This window comes from Seriola aureovittata, chromosome 15 (genome assembly GCF_021018895.1).
Source record: "Seriola aureovittata isolate HTS-2021-v1 ecotype China chromosome 15, ASM2101889v1, whole genome shotgun sequence".
NCBI lineage: Eukaryota > Metazoa > Chordata > Actinopteri > Carangiformes > Carangidae > Seriola > Seriola aureovittata.
In genome coordinates this window covers 3,303,876-3,323,493 of record NC_079378.1, presented here as the reverse complement: position 1 = coordinate 3,323,493, position 19,618 = coordinate 3,303,876, and the positions used below count along the sequence as shown (strand labels likewise).

The following is a 19,618-nucleotide window of genomic DNA, read 5'->3' as shown; positions in this document are numbered from 1 at the left end:
AGGAGTGAATGCAGGTTGAATCCTCTTTACCTGGCTGCCTCTTGTGTGAAAGGCAGCCTTGAGGCACAACACGTAGGCAGGCTCATTATATAAAAACCCAACTCACAGTGTAACCATATTTACCAGAGGAGTGAACACATTCTCACCACCAGGGAGCCCACTGGCATATCACTGATGTTTACAATGAGTAAGCAGAGAAAAAAGAGAAAAAAAAGAAAAAGACATGAGCTTTAAAATTATTTGTAAGGACAACAACAAAGTGACAAGGCTTGTTGTTCTGCCTCTGCTCTGTTTCATAACTATTTAATTTATTTGTCAAGCCACAGGCGTAGATGTAGCATTATGTGATATCACCCGCTTCATTTAAAAACCCAGATGTACGCGCACAAAGCACTTTATTAGGGAACACCTGTACACCTGATTCATGTAATTGTCCAATCAGCCAATCACGTGACAGCAGCGCAGTGCATAAAATCATGCAGATAAAAAGGTCAGGAGCTCCAGTCAACGTTCACATTAAACATCAGAATGGGGAAGAAAAAATGTCAGTGACTTTGACTTTGAGTGTTTCTGAAACGGCTAATCCTCTTGGATTTTCACACACAATAACAACAAAATCTCCAGCGTGTACTCAGAATGGTGCAAAAAAATAAAACCCAAAAAACCATCCAATGAGCACCGAGCATGACTACAGTAACTCACATAACTCCACTCTTTACAACTGTGGTGACACCACATCCAACTTTGAGATGGACGAGCTGCTACAGCAGAAAACCACATTTGGTTCCAACTCCTGTCAGCCAAGAGCAGAAATCTGAGGCTCCCCAAAACTCATGGCCCGGTCACATGAATCCATGAACACAACGAGCCTTGTGCCTCTTCTTGCCATTAATATCAATCAATCAAACTTTTAAAAGTGGTTAAATAATCGCCTAAAAATGACTAAATTTTAGTGCCGCAAAGACATTGCACAACGCCAAGAGCACCCGCTTCCCCATGTGATCATTACGTCATTGTCTGTGTGGGTGGAGTGAATGATCTTGTCGTTACTACAAAAATCTTTACTCCACACAGGTGGTTCTTTGATTACAACAACAAACCGGACAGTCAGCTAAATCCACAGGTAACTGGAGTTTCACTAGCGGACATCTTGTAGTTCAACTGTCTTTCATCCCCAAACATAACTCCCGTTTGGTCAAGCTGCGTTGATCAACGACCGTCCATCATAATGACGGCTAGTTAGCTTCACTTGAGCGAATTAGCCTAACTAGCTAGCCAGGTAGCTAGCGTAACTAGCTAGGCTAATTCACTCAAGTGAAGCTAACTAGCCGGCGTTTAGCTAGCTAGCTAGCTAGCTAACATAAATGCCATCCATCCAATGTCAGACTGATAAACTTTAAGTGAAAGTTAAAATGCTTTTCACTGTTTAAAGTGTCGAAAATTTGTAAATTTTGCATTTAATTATCAATTGACCCAGTGTCGACTTTCTTCACTGACACAGATGAAAAGTCAAAGTTCAGCATTGGCAAGAGAAGAGATGCTGGACAAGAAGAGAAGACTGAGAGGAAAAGAAAGAGAGGAGGTGATGGACATGAGCGAGGAAGAGCAGGTACATGGAAACAAGAGAAATATAAGTAAGATGGAATATCCTAAATCAATATGTGCTTGTTTTTTGTCTGATAAAATAGTTCTTCTTACCAGGCAGTTTTTATGTTCAAACGTTCACTTGTTTCAACTTGTTTACTTAGTTTAAAAATGTATCATTATGTCCCTGTGCTGTTCAATACAAACAGAAACAATGAAGACCTTAGAGATATATGCTTACAGACTACAGAGATAAATGCTTTTTGGTAATTACAGTGGAAGCTCAAGTCTCAATTTAACAACAACACAAACCTAGTGTAGTTATAGTGTTATACTTTAGCCTAGTTTTATTGTTTACATATATTATCGTATTAAACACATTTTGCTTATGTTTATGTACTTCCCACTGACATGGTTTTAAAGCTACAATTATCCAACTTTTGCCAACCAAACTTCTTAAAGTACCATATGTAGGTCGGGGATTTTTTTTCCCCATCAAGCACAGTTTTTGGACCGTGGTATTTCTAAAACCCTGCGTATGACCACAAGAGCAGCTTTTGGGATGTGTTAGAGTGGAGATTTGCAGCATGAATGTGCAGCTGGCATATATGCAGAAATTGTGATGCAATAATATCAACATGGGCCAGAATCTCAAAGAAATGAAAATTGAAATTCCAACATCTTGTGGAGTCCATGCCACAAGGAACTGAGGCTGTTCTGATAGTAAAGGGAAGCCCTACCCAGTATTTTGTATGGTGTTCCTAATAAAGTAAAAAAAATGGTGTGATAGAGATGAGAAAAGGTTAATATTAAGTTATAGTCCCCTGGGAAACTGAGCTGGAGAGGGCTTGTAGATCTGGAAAATTTTCACCATCTGCTGCCAAGGCCTAGACCTATCACTGCCAAGCTTCTTTGCTACAAAGATAAACTGGAAACACTGAGTAAAGCAAATTCCTTAAAGGCTCAAACGATTTCATCAATGATTTCCTTGAGTCTGTCCATCAAAAATAAAAGGAACTTCTACCAGCCATGAAAGCAGCCAGGGAGCAGGGGAATGTTGCCTTTGTGTGGTATAACAAACTCATTGTATACCAACCCTCAAAGAAACCACAGAGTACTAGAAATGATAATACTAGACTCCAGAGAAATAACTTGCATTATATCTCCAAGCATTTATTGTTCATGTTGCAAGAAGTGTTTTCATTTTTGAGAAGTTCACCTGTTGCCAAAAAAGAAATGCATAACTGGGAATCCCGGATCTGTCCTACTTTTGTTTCCTTATCATAGTGAATCATAGATGACATAGACATATGACATAGATGATTTTCTTTCTGAAATAAATGTTATGAAATAATAAATTCTTTGTCGTCAGATAACACAAATTGATGGTGCTGCATCAATTTATTTACATAATAAATTCCAGTGCATTGATAGAAGTGGTTTTGTTCTCAGCTCCAAATATAATGCTGTTGATTTATTTCACATTGAAATTCTTGTTCTCTCCTTGAAGATAAAAATTGTTATCATTGGTTGCATTTACAAACCACCTGATGCCAAAACCCTATGTCCCAGAAAGAATAACTAGAGAAAGAAAAGTATTCTTTGGGTCTTTAACATTTTTCTACCTAACTAAGTGACTAATTAATTCACAGCAGATTTTCGAAATACTTAACACTCCCAATGTGTTTACTTCTTAATCTCAAAATCAACTACAGTTACCTCATCAACTGCAACCTGCAATGATGAAGTCTCACACAGTAGTATTATTTACTACATATATATCTGATCATTTTCCAATTTTTCATTTCACTGTGAGTGCCAAACTTAAATTCCAAGACATTCAAACTAAAAAGCAAAACATATTAAGAGTTAAGACCCAAGTATTAAAGAACCATTAGCTGTTTCCAGTCTTCTTCATCTTTTCCAGATGAAATTTCCTAGGAATGTTTATTGTCTTGAAGATCTTGATGCTGCATATCAGTTATTTATGGCTTCAGTGACCTTTGCTTCTCATAAATGTTTTCCCTTTACTAACATTCCTAAAACATCAATGAATAGACATAATAAACCATGGTTTATTAAAGGTAATTTGCCATCAAAAGAACAAAGCTATATGTAAAATATATTAAAAATCCATCTTCATTGAATCCATTTATAAGAGATACATAAGTAAAATGTAGCCATTTAATAATTGCGTGAAAAGGTTAGAGTAACTAGCTCTTAAATAAGAAAAAGACATCCCACATTATTTCTTTACAAATTATTGATGAATATAAAACATACACAGATACATTTGAAATTTCTTGTGCTGTTAATAGGTGTTTTGAGAATATCTTACAGCAGGTCAGTTTAGTTGATGGCTCTCCATCTGATTATTTGAAAAAAGTTTATCTTTCCCTTCAGAGTATCGATCCTCCAACAGAGCGCGAGATCATCGATATTTTTTTCAAAATGCATTACTCATCAGGATGTCATGATGAGGTCAGACTTACATTGGTTATCAAAATAATATCTTTAATAGTCCAACCTCTAACTCACGTATTTACAAGAGCCTTTTTCAACTGGTACCGTTCCTACAGATCTCAAAATTACAAAAGTAGTCCCTCTTTTTAAATCTGTGGATCAGAGATCATTTAGAATTTATTGACCTATCCTTATCCTTCCATGTTTTTCAAAAATGCTTGAAAGGTTTGTGCACAATAGCATGCTTGTGCACCCTCACGAGCCAAGTAATTTGTATGAGCACTGGTATGAATTCAGAAAAAATCATTATACCTACATGGCTGTTATTCAGCTTGTTGATAAAATAAAAAAAAAAAAAAAAAAAAAATCACACTGCTTCAAACAATAATGAATGCTTAGAATATATTTCTGGATTTAGCAAACACTTTCAACACCATTGATCCATCCATCCATCCACCCATCCATCCATTTTCTGCTGCTTACTTGGGATCAGGTTGCAGTGGCAGCAGGTCAAACAAAGTAGTCCAGCAATGTTTTCCAGCTCCTCCTGGAGGATCCTGACGTGCTCCCAGGCCATATGAGATATATAATCTCTCCAGTGTTTTCTGGGTCTACCCCTGGGGCTCCTACCAGTTGGACATGCCTGGAAGCGCCCAGGAGGCATCCTAACCAGATGGCTGAACCACCTCAACTGGCACCAGCCATCCTGCAGATGAAACTCATTTCAGCCACTTGTATCCACAATCTCATTCTTTCAGTCACTATGCAAACCTCATGACCATAGGTGATTACCGGAACGAAGATTCACTGGTAAATTGAGAGCTTTGCCTTCCAGCTCCCAATGCCCGCTTTACTGCCGACGCTGCCCGATCTGCCGCTTTCAACACTATGGATCATATTTTACTCATTGAGTTGAAATGTTAGGGCTTTAATGGACAGACCTTCAAATGACTGCTCAGTTATGTTACTAATCAGAAACAACTTGTAAATATTAATGGATGGATTTCAGATAAGCGCAAATTACTTCTGGTGTCCCACAAGGGTCCATTCTTAGACCCCTTTTGTTCGTACATTAAAGACTTGTTTACTGCATCTCCATACATAGGTCATTCTTCAACACTTATTTCTGAGTGAAATTCTGAATTAGATCAAATTTCTAAATGCTTCATATTGAACCAACTTTATTTAAATATTAATTAATCTGAATACATGATATATATTGCTATAAACAAAAGTATCTAATATAATTCTTGTTTAATGCTATGTCTTAGGTTTTATCAACAAGATTTCCTGGTATTTAACTTGATGAATAATAAGCTGGAACAATTGTATTCATCTGGTTTTGTAGTATGATAACAAAATCAATATGTATTTTTAATTTAAAAAAATATATATTTCCATCGATAATATATGTTAACTCTTCAGTTTAACATTACTTCACATATTACAATATTCTTCAGGCTGCTACTTATTCCACAAGCCTTACACAGATACTTTCTTTACAAAAAAGAGTTGTCAGACTTGGTACATTCAGCCCACTTTTTCATTAGTTGGATGTTCTTTCTATTTCCAACATAAATGTTCGGTATATGTTGCATATATTTGTTTGCATCAGCCTGATTTGGTATCTCAATCATTTGATTGATTTTTTTTCAGCAATTTCAGTAATCCGCACACATAATAGCAGATGTGTACATCATTTGCATCTTCCAAGACTTAGAGCAGCTCACTGTCAATACTCTGATATCAGACTCAAGGGAGCACAGCTGTGGAATAAACACCACCTTATTGCAACACAATCCCTCTCTTTCACAGACTTTAAATTCAGACTTTATTTGATGAACCACACAACTTGAATCTTCTATCTTGTGGTTTCATTTATCCTGGTATCATTTGTGGCAATTGTAGAGTATGCTTATTATTAAGTTTATCTTATGTAACTAAACTAAACCAAACTATGGTTTCTGTTGATATTCAGATCACCAAAGAAACACAGGAAAAAAAATGTTTTCAACAGAAAAACTATAACTTTCACAAACTGCATTCTTTTCAGGAGGGAGTAACAAAAAAACAAACAAAAGAAAAGTCAGTGAAATCTGTATATAAAGGGCTCAGAGGTATAGAGTTGACATAAAATATTACAGTCCAAAAAGTCAGTGAATAACAAAGTATTAATAAAGTGCAAGAATGCTAGAAGAAAGATAGAAAACGAGATGCTCAGCTTCAACAGCAGAGCTGTGGGCTAATGTTTTATTAATAAAAACAACTTCCAAAACAAACAACCAATTAGATTTGTTTCCAAACTGAGGTTACTGTCTCTGCTAAAATGCTTGAGTAAAGTAAGCTAACTTCATCAAACAGTGTGCTATAGCCAAAAGGAAAGGGTCTGTCTGACCAGCTAAATAGCTAAGATCCACTAAGAATTATTTTGGTTTATTGCAACTCGGGTCAAATTTCTGTAATTTTTCTCCTAGTTTTAGGCTGTTCTGTATCCTCTATGGTAAATGTAAACCTGTTTGTTACTGTTCTTGCTGATGAACACATCTGGACATCTGGGTGTTTGTCAGAATAACAGTTTTGAGGATGTTTCACTGAGTCACTTGTCTATTGAAAACTGGGTCTGTAGTTGATTCGTCACTAAATTTGCTAAATCGCTGTGAACTGACCAGGTTATCATCAAACTAACCGGTGGCAACTCTGTTCACCGGAGTGGATTGTCTGTGGTGCACAGCCTTTTATCACTCTGTGTGTGTGTGTGTGTGTGTGTGTGTGTGTGTGTGTGTGTGTGTGTGTGTGTGTGTGTGCTTTATCAAATATCCAACATTTGGCTGCTTGTTAAAGAGTTACTACTTAAAATCTAGCTATTATGTTTAATTTTAATGTGCTGATGGCTGTAAAGGCTCCACCCACCCCTCTTTGTCTGACTGAAGATTTTGCCCTTGAAGCAGGGTCAGTCTGTAAACTGTGATAGATGTTGACAACACACAGTTTGAGTAATACTTTTTATGGTTCAACTTTGTTCTCTCTTTCAGATAAGTTTGACTAACCTGGGGGTTTACAACCTGTCTAATCATTTGATGTCTTGTGTTTTTTTTTTGCCCCCAGACCTTTTTTTTTTAGTGATGTCACCGTGTTCCCGGGTCTCAGCAGCTACACTGGTGAGTACACTATTCTTATTAACGACAGAAATGATGGCCAGAGCTGTGAAAATAAGACCCAATCTCGATAAGCTCGCTAATGAGCTAATACTTTGCACATCAGAAATGCCACCAACAGCTCAGCTCTGGTTTGACAATTAGTCCACATGTCTAAAAAACTAGCTGTTTACCACAACCTCTAAAGTGTTGCCAAAAGGCTGGGGAACTTCTCTGTGGTCAGGCTGTGTTCTGAGCCTTTCAAACGCTGCCATTACACCTTTAATGAGGTATAACAGAAGGTTGATGAGAGTTTGATGGAGTGGTCTCAAGTTAAATTGGGTTAGAGGATAAGTAAAGCAAGGTTATCCTAAATGATTCCTGCACAGATATTGGAAACGAGGGAAGAGGGAAGAAGGAAAAAGAAAGAAAGAGAGAGATGTGCTAAAGGATTAGCTGTGAGGAGCTTCCCTGTGGCGAGCAGGCCTTCTTTTTCCCAGGAACACCAGGAACACTGTAAGGTGATTACTGTGTCGTTTGCCATCGGTCCAGTGGTTAAGCACTATGGACACAAGAGCTTGACTGCCTCCACTCAGCACAAAAGGAATTGGAGTTAGACTTTGTACATGCCTTTCATTTAGCAAATACTAAAACAAAATTAAAAAAAAACAAAACAAAAAAAACGTATAGTCACTTTTTGAAAGTTTAAGTTGAACATGATGTTTTGAATTTTACATGCAAATGACCGTCAGCAGGAAACAGCAGGAGAAAGAGAGCAAGGAAGGCAGGAAGGATGTCAGAGAGAGATTTTGAAATTTTGCTCCAAGAACAGCTGGGTTCCTACATTTTGTGTGTGTGTGTGTGTGTGTGTGTGTGTGTGTGTGTGTGTGAGAAGATGGGGGGGTGAAGAAATGTGTGATGAAGGGAGGAGAGGTGGCTCTTTTCTTTTCTCTGAATGAAAGGCAGCTGTGGCCTTGCTGGGGGAGTGGACAATGAGTAGTGGTTGGTGTGGGCAGAGAGTCGGAGAGGACAGCACACATTCACACACCTGAACACTGAGCAGAAGTGTACAGCTGTTTAGAGTACGCTACTGTATGTTTTCACGCTTTACCCAGCACACTACGCAGAGCTAGAAATCTGAGGCATGGTATAGTAGCTACAGTGCTCCCAGTGCTAGCACACAAAATCATAGACAGGCTACTGTGCACGTGGATGTGCACCCGCAGTGCTAAAAAAAGCAAGCTAACCTTTCTAACACAGTTCTCATGTGTGTTTTTAAGACTATTTAAGGTTGAAGCACTATTATTTATATGGCTAGCAGTTAGTTTACTAACATTAAAGGTGAGTGGGCAGGAGAAGGTGAAAGCTATTGCCAGGGTTGGACTTTAGAGTGCAAGCAAAGGCTGTTTCCTGGAGGCAGCATGTACCAGTGTAAACTTCATATTACTTCATATAATTCATATTGAACTCGCAGAAACACCAGTAGAAAAGGTTTAGTTTTTACCAGCACCAATCGCTGCACCTTCTGCTGTTAGTGACTCTGATCACACTGGTCTCAGCAGATTTGATTGATAACTAAAGAACACGCAAATATATCATTCAAACATTAAAGTTTTTTTTCATAAATTCAACCTGAAAGAGAGCTGTGTATTTCAGTGTGTGTGACACAGAGGAAGACAGAGGCAGTACCGGGCGGCACTGTATACTGATGAGGAGGAGGCTGGGGATAGATACTGATCTGAACATACCTTTCACTTCTGAAGAGGTTGTTTTGTTATTCATCATTTGCCTTTCATAATTAATAAGTGAGGAGATGGATTTGTTCTGTTCCTTTGCTGCCTCCTGGATGCCTCCCGGATATTACTGTACAAATTATTGCTGGGTAAAGGAGAATCTTTTTCGTTTACTATTTATAAAGAACTACACTGAATCTAAAACAATATTATTCCAATCATTGAACCCACATTTCTTTTTGTACATTTCTACACTCTTTTCTCTTTTTCCTCCCTGCTCTTTTTTTTCCTCCTCACTGCCTGTCTCTTCACATTTATTTCTTCACCCACCATTTCACCATTGAGTCCTTCCCTTACTCATTACAGTGATGTGAGATTAATTTAAGTACACGGACTTCGTACTAAACTAGTCTATCTCTGGGCTTTTTGGCCCTTCCAAGATGTCCATGCAATCTCCTCTGAAAGGAAAGAGGCTATTAAGCAGCCTTCAAGAAAGGATGGAGGGAATCAAACCAAGGGCAATTGAACACAGGTAGACAAACAAATTCACACAGTGACACTGGAAAGAAATTGAGGTGTGTGTGTGTATGTGTGAGTGTGTGTGTGTGTAGTGGTATTTCTTTAAATATGCCCGTTTAGTTGTCTCTTCAAGTATTTAATATATAGCCTGAATGCATGGTTACTGTGGTTACAGTGGATAAGGCACACACTTGCAGTGTTTTACACATTTTTCTGCTTCATTAAAGAACCAGGAAGACTTTAATAGGACTGCACGCTGTAGAAACAGTTAGTGCTGATAAAGTCGCAAAGAGATGAAAAACATCATGCCAACACATGGATACCATGTATGTAGGCCGACCCCAGCTAACATGCACACATAATAACATGTGATCTGAATGTCTTTTCTCTATCAGGAAAAATTCAGGCAAAAGCAGATGTAAAAGTAAATGCACACAGACCACATTGAAATTGGAGTGTGAATAGATCAGCCAGACCACCTTTGGCTCACATTGTGATCTCAGCCAGGTGAAAATGCACATCCTGTCACCTTATTCTAACCCCCCCCCCTCTGCAAAGGAAAAACAAGGAGAGCCCACCCAGCAACAACACCTCAAGACACGAGTTAGCTTCTCCACTGAGTAACGTTAGCCTAGTTAGCAACAGAAAAGTAGCCTACAGATGTTTTTGGCTGTCTCTGTCTGTCATGTGACCATCACCTTGTCCCTCACATCCTGCCCGATCATTCTGCGTGGATAGGTCATTTGATGCTCTGTTTGTTTTATGGCCGTTTAGAATTCAGGTCGATGTCCCTCGCCAGTTCTGTGGGAATAATCTTAGTGAAGAATGTAAGTAAACTCCTTGTCAGAAGAGATGAAGAGGAAGAAAAGAGCTGTACATCTTCTTATACCTTTTTTTTCATCCTTGAGCCTGGGGAGGAAATTCAAGTCAATCCAATCAAAAGTCTTAAGTCCAAGTGAAGTATCAATAGTGTTAGTTATTAGTTTAAGTTCATCACATGTGATCCAGTTGTCTCTCTATATGATAGTTTCCATTTTTGCTGACTGCCTCTTCTGTTTGAGATTCAGATTGTGTACCAGCACTGCAGTGATTCACAGGCAATGATGCATACACATATTGGAAGTGAAGCAGAAACAAAAGCAGATGCATGCGGACATTTCGCATATTGCAGAAGACGAAATTCGATCTTGAGTCCAATATCACAGTGTCAGACAACATTTTTCGACTGTCTTCTATACGTCTTTATTAAAGACGATGCACAGTTGCTCTTCTCCTGTTGCATTTCTGACAGAGTGTCTGCTCAGTGTGTGTTGTGCTTCTCCTGGTAATTGATGCGTCATTTTTAAATGACACTCTCTCTTATTTTATTAGAATACATTTGCCTTGGGCCAGTCATCTCTCTCTCCCTCGCTTCCTGTCATCTTTCCGCCGTCACTATTTTGTAAAAGCATAAAATGTCCCCAGTAATAATAGTAACAATGGTTAACAAAAAAAAGAAACACACACCATTAACACAGAACAACAGGTGTGACCAAATCAACTAGGAATGAGATCTTATTATAACTTATGTATGTGAAGGAAAAAACAAACAAAAAATATATCATCCAAAAAGCAAATTAAAGCTTTTTAAATTTAGATCAACTCATCGCCCACTGGTCCAACACATTTAGTTATGCACCTTTAACTGTTTTCTTTGTAGCCTACATTTACAAAGGCCCACGTACTTCCCACAGGCTTCAGCAAATGTGAAGGTTGTGAAACGGGATTCCCTGAGGAAAGACTGTGTTCGATGTACAGTGAAATCCCTCTGATTTATTTGGTCAATGTCTGCCTTATCCACTCTCACTGTACAATGCATAAGGGCTACCTGAGGCATGGGAGAGAATTGATCTCCTGTCAGACTGTAACCGGGGCTCTCTACTCTTAGATCACCACTTTTCTATTGTGATTTCTTCAACCAAGGAGATCAGCTCACATTGGTGAGGAGTGTAAATGGGTTCAAATATATTAATTATTAATGAGAAAAATACCCCACCAAAGTCCATGTGGGGTTTCATGTTTGTCTGTGCAGGTCTGACTCAGACGTCTTTACCCATGTATCACCTGTCTAAACCAGAATAGACTCAGACCTTGAAGCATCGTTATAGAATAAAGAATGTGATTAAAAATTCACATGATATAAAACAATCACCAAACAACCAAAAAAAAAAACATTTTTCTCTTGCAATCAGCCTTGTGAGCAAATAAAAGGAACATAGTGAAAACATGATGAGTAGGCTGTATATTCACAGACACAAAAGTCCAGAGAAATAACAGGAAACTTCTAGAGAATAGAGGTTTTTTTTTCCTGCCCTCTGCCTCCCTTGTCTCTTCTAATGCTTTTGCTCTGTTGTTGTCTTGTTCTTATTTTGTTATTTTGTTCTGAATAATCTCCACTGAGGGGTGAAAATACAAGCTTAAAGTAGGAATGAAGCATCAAGTTAATGTTGTTTTCCCCTTTAAAAATAGTGGTCTCAGTTTGGCAGCTTGTCACACACATGCACATGTAAATACATACCTGTCTGCTTGTCTGCTTGCAATGCTAGATTGTATTTTTATTTATTTTTTTATTTTTTTAAATAACATAGCTAGATATCACACAGGCATCACAAGGGTACACCCATAATTTCAGTGTATTTGCTATAAATGACTTAAAGTCTTATAGCAAGGATAAAGTCACTTGTTCCAACAGTGTGACATTGTTCACCTGAACGGTTATATTTGGCTTTGAGCTGCTCATGTTTCATTTTGTTTATGTTTTCGCTCATGTCAGTCCACCGTTAGTTATAAGCATTAGCACTGGATGTCAGTCACACGTTGCTGCTTTGACCTCTATATAGTCTTGCCTTCCTCACACAATCTTTTTCTTCCGTCACCAGCTGACTAGCAAGACAAACTTTTCTTTGGCTTGAAACACACTCCATCAACGTGCAACACACTGGAATGCACGAGGATTAAAATGTTGAAAGGATGTATGAATTAGGGTTTGACTATTATCATGCTTTAAAGGCAGACAGAAGTAGCAATATTCTGCAACTGAAGCTGCTTCTAACTGACATTTTGTGCATAAAAAGTCTATTTATTCAGTCTTTCTCCCTGAACTTTATGTTCAATGGAAATCTTCTGAAAACACTTCAATCTATTATCTATGAGACACTAAAACTAAAGTGCCTCTTAAGGCTGTGTGACCCAGCCCAGCTATTATTCAGTCGTAGAGAAACTCTCTAATCCACGAGCGACTGCGAACAAAGAATTGTGTGTAATCTTTTGTAAATGAATACAGCATTTTACAATAAAACATGTAGAGTTGCTTTTTCTGTAGCTGTGTCAGGCAGTAATGAATCTTAACTATATCAGATGATATTTTTCCAGTGCACATAGAGCCATTAAACGATATTGTATATCGGTCAAACCTCAGTATGAATGGTTGAATTTTTTTTATTTTTTTTTTTTATCGTATTTTGAGGAGAAAAGTGCACTCTGCTTTTCAAAGGGAAAAAAATAATCTTGAGATGATAATTTCTCTTTTTACAATCTTTTTAAAACAGCCGTAAATACCCATGTTGTAATGATGTATCACTGCTTTGTTAAAAGATGATTGCAGAGTCTTAGGTCAAGGTACCCTTCACCTGAAACTGACCACACAAACCCAGTTTGCTGGGCTGCCATTCTTTTTCCAGAGGAGTATTGATCCAAAGGATTCTCTTAAGCACTGTAGTTTGTCCTCTGAGGGAGGAGCTGAAGGCTTGGAATGGAGAAGTAAACAGGCACTTGGTAAATAAAACACCTAGGTCAACACAGCCATTTCACCCATTAACCTGAAGCAGGTTAGGCCATTCTGTGAGGTTACTCAGTGTGTGTGGAAGAGGGTAAACCTGTAACTTGGTAAATACAAAGATCTTGGTCATTCAGCGGTCACAAAGGTTTGAAATAAACTGGCTTTGGTTGGATGAAGCACTAATTGTTGATTTTGGGGGGGGGGTTTTATTTGGATTTGTGCCTACATTTGTCATCTAACCCTAACCCAAACATTCTTTAAATTTTGTAAAATTTTATTTATTAATTCTTGCAACAACAACACCAACAAAAAGATCTTTTTAAACTGCTGTACTATCAGCTGCTTGAACTGTCACATGCACTTCATCTACAGTTATGTATCTGAGAGGCTGTGTGTTAAACTAAGATCCTGACTGTGATTTTTAGTTTTACCCATGAGCACATGGTGAGCAAAAAGTACTTCCCGACCAAATCCAGAAAAGGTCAGAGGTGAGGGTCAGGGGTCAAAGAGGCGTGGCCTCAGAGCCGGAGACGCCCCCCAGGTTTACACAAGTGTAAAAAGAGTCCATTCAGTCTGGCTGCATGGGCAGAGTTTCACAAAGGTCCACTGTGTGGGGCCTAAACTCCCCCAACACACACTCACACACATGCACACACACCTCCTCCATGCACCATGCCGACACAGGACACAGACAACGGGGGGGGGGGGGGGGTTTGCCTGTTCAACTAAGTTTTTGTTGGCAACTATATCAGGATGGACTTACAAATTCTTTCTCTTTTCCATCTTTCATCATTAACCTGTATTTATGTAGCACCTTCCAAATTGTGCACGGTGCTTCGCCGTGCAGAAGAATAAACAGCTTTGAAAGACTAGTAAGACAAAAACACTGTGGTAATAGTTTAAACGATGCATGAAATAAATGGCTTAGGGAGGAACTTCATTAGAATTAGACAAGGCAAATAATGACAAAGATCATCGACAAAAAAAAACAATGAGAAAAACCATAGACTTAAAAGATTATCCTTGTCTCATTTTCTTGTATATTTTTTTCTTAAAATCAACAAATCCCACAAAAAAACTTCATGTGACTCAAATTCAAAGCTCAATAATTTCCTCAAACAGCTGGACACTGTATTTTTTAGCAAACGCCACTCAAACACGTGTAAATAGTGTATTTGGGGACTATTTTTAGTGGCGAATGGATATACATTTAGTGCCTTGCTGAGCATTCACAGCAGCAGGACAATCAATGTGGGACTGACTTGAATTAAACTACAGTACCAGTTTCATGGTAATGAGGAACACAGTATAATGTTGTATCTCACCGATCTGACTGCTCTAATTATTTTCATATTAAAGTAAAACTTGGACCGTATCACATCCAGAGTACACTCTGAATGAAAAAATGGCCAATTAACATAAAAGGTTAGTGGGAGGAAACGTGTGAGCTGAAGTTTTTATTAGAGATAAATATCACCCACTCATTTGTCATTACTCCTAAACTGTGCCCGTGGATCACCATGGAATATGAAATTCATTATGGTGTTTTTATATAGCTGATTGCCCTTTTCATACACAGGAGAAAAAAAAAAAAATATATGTATATAATATAATAAAGCTGTGGGAATGCAGTGGAAACACATGCAGTGCAGCTCATTGTAGATAATATACTGAATCACACAGGAGCCGTTCACTGACGGTTAATGGCCCCATTTCTAACCTCAGCTACAAACCAAAACTTCCAGGCAGCCCATCTTTTTCTAACTCTTGGTATTATTATAAAGTGCAGTGATGATCTGGTTTTTATAATTTAGCCCTCATCTTCCTTTCCTTCAGTAAAACGGTGGATTATTGCCAGATTAAGGGAGTGCCTTTTTCTTTATCCCTGGATAAGCCTGCACAGCACGCAGCTCAAAGGTAATGAAGCACTCTGTGATCCGTGCCCAGATGAATCTAAAAATTCCCAGAGCACCACTGTATTTTAAAGGAAATGAGATTTCCCTGAAAGCCCTCTTCAAACCTATGCTTTCCATTTTGAAACAGCTATAAACTGTGTGACTACTTAGAACCTGATGCAAGAACCTGGACCTGTTGCTGTTTTAAAAATCAGAGTAAAAGGAAGATAGAATTTTGAAATGCAGTAATCTCGTGCTTTCATGGTCATTTGAAGTGAAAACGTAAATATCAAACAATTAACTGCTCAGAAACTAAGTCTAGTCCAACATTCAAACATCGCTTTACAGAATGAATTATGTTGTCTTCTAATTGAACTGAGCTTTTACTATTTTTTCAGTCGTGACACCAAAATCCTTGATTTTGTCAAAGTGACCAAAACACACTTTATTTAGGCGGTTTGACTAGATTTCATGATTTCATTGGGGGGTGGGTCAGTACCGCAGTGGGAAAGAGGAAATATCTAACCTTTGGCCATGCTCAAAGGTGGGTTGCTTCTTTCTGGCTGCATCCCACTGATTCCTCTGTCGTTCCACTGGAATTCTTGTGCGTGTCTTTGAAGTCTAAAATGCATTCAGGGTGTCGTACTTGGTTCTACGCACGAGAAGCAAGAGAGATAGTTGTGGGAAATATGAAAAGAGTAAGTTTGAGAGAGAGAGAGAGAGAGAGAGAGAGGTTCAAACCCTGCCTCATGTTCACACATTCGACCACCACAAACACTGTGAAAGGACGATTTAGACAAGTGTTGACGAGCACTTCTTTAAAATCATTCTGGGGCCTTTGCAGTACCACGGGGTTGTAGTGGGTCCATGATGCTGCCTGTCGCAGGTCCTCAGTTACTTACATCACTGAGAAATAAAAACCAGTGCAGATATGAAAATAAAGAAATAAACCAGTGAGACTATTGCACAGCAAAAGTTAATAGCTGTATCTGAGAGACCTTATAGAGGAAGCTTTGTTGTAGCCGTGAAGACTTTCGAGTAGACCTGAACCCCTGTGCAATGTCATGCCCAAGCATTTATCTGTCATTCGTTGTTTGGACTGTCAGTCAAAAGACCTTTTCGGGTCAAAGCCGGCAGCTCTTGAACACACTGAGGAGTAGACTTTGTGCCTCGGCTACAACAGACCTATTGTTATTTAGTCAATATTAGTATTAAATATTTTCTCCTCAGCACACCACAAACCCAAAGTGTGCTGTCAACCGCTGCTGATTGACTGAGCGCGCTGAGTGATCTGTTGCAGACACCGACCCCCAGCCTCCCTCAGATAGTCTGCTCTGACCTGACTTGTCCATTGCTTCCATTTTATCAGGCTCAGTCAGTGGAGTGTTGATGTGAGCCTGAGGCGCAAGGATGACTAAACTCATCATCCTGGATGATGAGGCACTTCCAGCTTTTTGGTCTCGCTGTAGTTGTGTTGTAAATGGGTCTTCTTGCACCACCTGGCAAAGCTCCTTATTTAAGGTACTCGGCAACCCTCAGCTTGGGAGTGTTTCTATCCACTTTCTCCATACAGTCAGTGGTGAATATATTTGACCTCAGTATTTTCTGTCTGAGACAATTCGTACGCCTGAACCAATTACCAAAGTGATTTGTGTATGTATTAAATCTTCTCTACAACATGTAATATTCACCTGAGCATATTAATATTATAAAGTCATTTGGATGCGTCATGAATGAACCATGAATATGTAAAAAAATTAAAAATGAAAACATCACTTCATCAAGTAGGTGTTGAGAGAGATTTTAATAAATCATTGAAAAACGTTGACCTGGAAAGTAAAGGAGGATTAACAAAGTCCACAGGACATGAGGGACAGAAATGACTGCACAAATGGATAACTAAAATATCAATTTAAAAACATAATGCTTGCAATCTCCTCTTTATTCTAAAAGCTTGACAGATTCTATTTGTGACTTTAGGAAAGTAAAAACTTACAGGGAGCACTTAAAGGCAATTTAACAACAGAATTAAAATTTAGTGAAATTAAACCATTGGGTAAAGAATTGCCTCAAGCCAGTGATCATCATTAAGGCAAAAACATCAATCAAGTTCTACAGCCTTAAAGTATGCTTTCACTATAAAAGACTTTGGGCCATATCGGGCCAAACAATTAAAAGGTGTACCATCCACTGCATCCCTGGTTATTGGTCAACAGAAAGAGCAAAAGGGAAAATTAGAGCAATGCTGACAATCAAGGGCTGTTAATGCACTGCAAAACCATCCGGCTGGAAGTCATTTACTCCGCTGATCATTAAGAATGTACTTTCTATAAAACAGGAACCACTTATTCCCTGCGCCGTGTCTTTTGTTTCATGGGTTTTCCTCAAATTAGTGTCAGTATTTTCAAACAGGACCGCTTCAGCAGGAGAGTCAAGAAAACTGCATCTGATTCTAGAAAATTTCTTGAGATCAGAAATATAATCAAATTCTTTTTCAAGAAAATACAATTCAATAAAAGACGAGAAGAGTTTGTAGATTAATGCAAACCCACTTGGCCAGAGTGTTTGTTATCACACACATTACACACCTCTTTAAACGGGATGAAATCTGGCATCTTAAGTTACATTAAATGTGTATGTGTGGAGCGAATGTTGATGTGTGAACATACTAATGTTCAGTGACGCCTCCGTGCCGTTGGCTGGCACTGCGGGGGGGGGGGGGCTCTACCCTCGCCTGTGTGGTTGCATCATGTGGTCATATGGCCCGTTAACATGGCTCTGGCGTCTGTCCAGGTTTCTGGCTGAGGTACCTGTCTGTCACCTGACCATTGCTGAAGTGTGGATGCTCTATTCCAGGTTGAACACTACCAGGGGTGATGGTTCCAAACATTAATTATTGATTATATGATCTGTTTTCCCCACCGTCTTTCAGGATTTGCAGCTCTTTAACACTGTCGTCAGAGAGGTCGTAGCCTGAATTGAGAAAGAAACTGTTGGTTCACGTACTCAATTGAAAAGGGAAAGATGCATAACAGGGAGTAGGAGGCACTGATACGGTGCTAGCATAGAAATACAAGCATATAAATAAATACAACAGTACAAAATGTGGTTGCTCCCACTTCATAGTACATTACGACAATGAATTGTTTTAACCTGTTGAACCACACATGTTTTTAGCTTGTGATAATAGAACCTAAACCTGCATCGGTCAGGTTTTTGCATGATTGCTTTTTTTTCCATCTGATTTCAAATATACAGAATTTATATAATACATTACAGTTGTTTTTTTTTGTTTGTTTTTTTTTTTTAAAGCACCTTCATGGATCATGTGCATCCTACTGTCCAGCTAACATCTGCATTCATATCTGTGCTGCCACTTAAACTTATAGAGTGAATAGATTGAAAATGGTTACAGGGGCTGGGGTGTTTCAGGAGTCCCCACATTTTACTTTTTCCTTACAGGCCCACCAAACTATTAAGTCTGCGCCTGGCTGCAGTTTGAGGACAACTGTAGGCTGTATGTGCATTCACACAGCTGGAGGGAGGGCAGTGTCGCTCACCTTTCACTGCCATACTGTAACACAGCCGTTTGACATGAGACAGCCCCCTAGGTGTCTCACTTTCTCAGTGTTTGTATGGGCTGGAGCGCAGCAGCGGCTGCCCGTCTGCCTGCTGCTCGTCTGGCTGACTGGCTGCGTTGACGTCAGCGCCGTGATGATTTGCTAAGGCGAGAGAAGAAAGGAGTTAGTGCGTGTTGAGAGAGCGGGTACTGCGAACTGCCTTACTATGCTGTAGCCCCAGTCCCCCTACACTATACGGAATCAAAACGTGCAACTTAGGTGAGTACCAATCCGGGCTAAACGGAGCTGCAATTTCCCGGCGACAAGTGCCAGACCCGCCACTCTGCATGCGTCTATGTTTTCTCTGTGTACTTTCATTCACCATATGGATGTTTTGATGCATGTATTGCGCTGGGGAACGTTTGGCTTGTCCCCGTTCAACCTCATGCTGAAGTTAACAGTAAACGCGACTTTGGCACGCAAGTTGGATCTGCGCACCGGAGTGCTGGATGGAAACAAGTGTTTACCTGATTGCGCTGCAAGGTGTTGAAGTTTGCATTTACGCACGGTAGCCTATTGTAGAGATGTTAAGGTTGACGCAACCCCCCCTCTCGGTCTGGTTTAGTATGCTGGAGATCGCAGCCAGAGGACGTGAGGTCTGGCTGTTTCACCGGGAGCCAGACAACATATGACGCCTCGCTCCATGTGACTTTACTGGAGAAATCGCGTTTGCTCGTTTTGATGGAAATTATGCAATTTTTAGGCAGCGGCACTCTTGCCCGTCCTTGTGTATCCAGACACACCAGTGTGGCTCATTTAGCCGTGATGACATCATGATGAGGACTGGAGACATTGGTCTCTATACTCGAAACAAGCCCGAATCCAGGCACTGTACACTCACACTGCATTTGAT

At 39.3% G+C, this 19,618-nt stretch overlaps 1 protein-coding gene and 1 long non-coding RNA gene across 3 annotated transcripts in view; one reads left to right on the top strand and one right to left on the bottom strand.

Annotated features, from left to right (window-relative positions):
- The first annotated feature begins 1,016 nt into the window (after positions 1 to 1,016).
- zbtb16a (zinc finger and BTB domain containing 16a) overlaps positions 1,017 to 19,618 on the top strand; it is a 154,868-nt gene continuing 136,266 nt past the window's right edge. Inside the window, exons 1-3 of one of the 2 annotated variants that reach the window (XM_056398205.1) lie at positions 1,017 to 1,123; positions 1,502 to 1,609; positions 7,153 to 7,205. The gene's annotated coding sequence lies outside the window, so the exon portion shown is untranslated. Of the gene's footprint in view, positions 1,124 to 1,501; positions 1,610 to 7,152; positions 7,206 to 18,834; positions 18,985 to 19,618 lie in introns of those variants that run through there. The other variant, XM_056398206.1, reaches the window with a different exon arrangement.
- On the bottom strand, positions 18,032 to 19,413 carry LOC130182964 (uncharacterized). Its single transcript, XR_008829763.1, has 3 exons — positions 19,233 to 19,413; positions 18,706 to 18,867; positions 18,032 to 18,118 (listed from the first exon to the last, which is right to left on the bottom strand). It is a non-coding gene; the product is annotated as an uncharacterized LOC130182964 (long non-coding RNA).